Below are 2,558 nucleotides of genomic sequence, written 5' to 3' on the forward strand. Positions count from 1 at the left end.
CTTCCTTCTCTTCTTCCTCCTCCTCCTCTTCCTCACCTTCCTCCTCCTCCTTGTTCAGAGCCTCATATCCTCCTCTCCTAGCCACCGCCGCGCCCCAAGCCTCCTCTACACCGTCACTTCACACGCTCAGGAGAGGAAGCAAGCGTGCGTGTGCCCGCCAGTCTGGCCTTCACCTTCCGCAGACCGTCCACTGTGCACCGTCCATCCACCCACCTTACTGTACCTTCCCCACCTCGTCTGTCTGTCAACCCTATTCACTTCCAGCCTGTAGGGTTAAGAATGTTCAGTTTTTGTTATTCTAAGCACGTTTTTTTTTTTTTTTTTCTAGATGTCGAAGAAACTGAATAAAAACAACAATGGAAGGAAAGAAAGGCTCAACTTCCTTTCCTCTGTCTTCCTTATTCTTTATCAGTCTGTGCAGTTAATGATGTTTTTCACTCTGTATGTTATTCAAGCTATATTTTCTTTTTTTGTACGTGTTAAGGAATCTGATCAAGAAAACAAAAATGGCAGAAAAAATCTTTCAACTTCCTCTCAATGAAAAAAAATAGGAGCATTTTACTTATTTTCTGTTACTATTTCTTTTTAATTCTTTATTATATGCAAGTCTTCTTTAAGGCACTGGTGTATTTTTGTACGATTAGAGCATTTGAATATGAATTTTAATTTGAGAGAAGAAAAAAATAAGTAAGACAAATAAATAAATATATAAATAAATAAATAAATAAATACTTGAATAAAAATGAAAAGCAAATAAAGTTAGCTACTTAAGTTATAAAGGCGTCTTGATACAATCTTTACCCTCTTTCATCTGTTGTCCCTCAAGGTAATAATCTCCGTTCGTTTCCCGTTTCTGCTTCCAATTTGCTCTGCTTGCAATTTCCTCTCCTCGCCATTTCCTGCTCAGATTCTGTCTTACGTAACATTTCCAGTTGTTTTCTTTGAGTCCGGTGAAATCTTATATATATATATATATATATATATATATATATATATATATATATATATATATATATATATATATATATATATATATATATATATATATATATATATATTTTTTTTTTTTTCTTCTTTTTAAAGACGTTATGCTTTTTTGGGTGAAGTCTCTGCCTTGTGAGTGCTTCCCTATGGAAAGTTAAGATGAGCACGGTAACTTTAATTCTTGTCTTACTGAGCTGCGGGGCAGGAGGAGAGAGAGAGAGAGAGAGAGAGAGAGAGAGAGAGAGAGAGAGAGAGAGAGAGAGAGAGAGAGAGGGGGGGGAGGGGGAAAGAAAGGGAAGGAGGGAGAAGAGGATACGTGAGTGTGTGGGTAAAAGAGAAACATGATAAGGAAAAGACGACCAGAAAGAGACTAAAGAAGGATAGGAAGTGAAGACAGAAGATTTTGAGAGAAGGGTTAGATAGGAAGAAAAGAGGAAATTAGGAAGAGGAATTGGGAATGAGGAAAAGAGCACAGATGAGGGTAGAAAGGAAGAGTGGCAAAGGAAAGATCAGAGAGAGAGAGAGAGAGAGAGAGAGAAGAGAGAGAGAGAGAGAGAGAGAGAGAGAGAGAGAGAGAGAGAGAGGGGGGGGGGCAGGGATTGTTAAGGAGGCTCCTCATATATCCGTGAAAACCTGTTAAAAGGATTGTCATCTTGGACTGAACCCAGCGGCAAGAAGAGGAGGAGGAGTAGGAGGCATAATCAAGGGTGTCACCTGTCTTATTACCGCTCTACGGAATACAGACTAAAGGACACACACACACACACACACACACACACTAACATATTCCATTCCCCCCACCCTCTCTCTCTCTCTCTCTCTCTCTCTTTCTCTCGGGCTGCCCTCCCCTTGGAGAGCTAAATGAGCCGTGACGGAGGGACAGACTCACGCTCGGTGGTGACAGCGGCTCCCGAGACTACTGCTGACACCGAGAAGGGATTCGAACCGTGACTAACTGTGTTCTGAGCAAGGAACCGTACCACTGCGCCACGCCACGCCTCTCCTCTGACCTCGGGATGAAATTCAAGGTAACGAGTTTCTTAAGTGTTGCGAGAATGCTATTGATTTTTAGATGGAAAGAAGGTAGGTAGGTTTAGGGAAGCGAAGTTTATTGAGTGAGATTCATATTGAAGTGGGTGGTGATGATGGAGTGACCGGGGAGATGTAGCGGTGGTGAGAGGAAGGTGTGAGGTGATGAAGAGGGTTTGGCGGAGTGTATCTTAAAGAATGAGGTGGAAAGGGAGGTGGGTGATGTAAGATTGGTGCTGGGGAATGGTGGTAGAGGGAAAGAGGGAGAGGAGAGGTGATGGGGTGTGGCAGGTAATAATAATGATAATAATAATAATAATAATAATAATAATAATAATAATAATAATAATAATAATAATAATACGTTTCTCCGACAAATTTCGTACCTTCGTAAAAGAAAAGAGCAATTAAAACAATAATAATAGTAATAATAATAATAATAATAATAATAATAATAATAATAATAATAATAATAATAATAATAATAATAATAATAATAACAACAACAACAATACCAATAATTTACAACCATATATCATTCAGAC

The sequence above is a fragment of the Scylla paramamosain genome, chromosome 8 (assembly GCF_035594125.1).
Source record: "Scylla paramamosain isolate STU-SP2022 chromosome 8, ASM3559412v1, whole genome shotgun sequence".
Taxonomy (NCBI): Eukaryota; Metazoa; Arthropoda; class Malacostraca; order Decapoda; family Portunidae; genus Scylla; species Scylla paramamosain.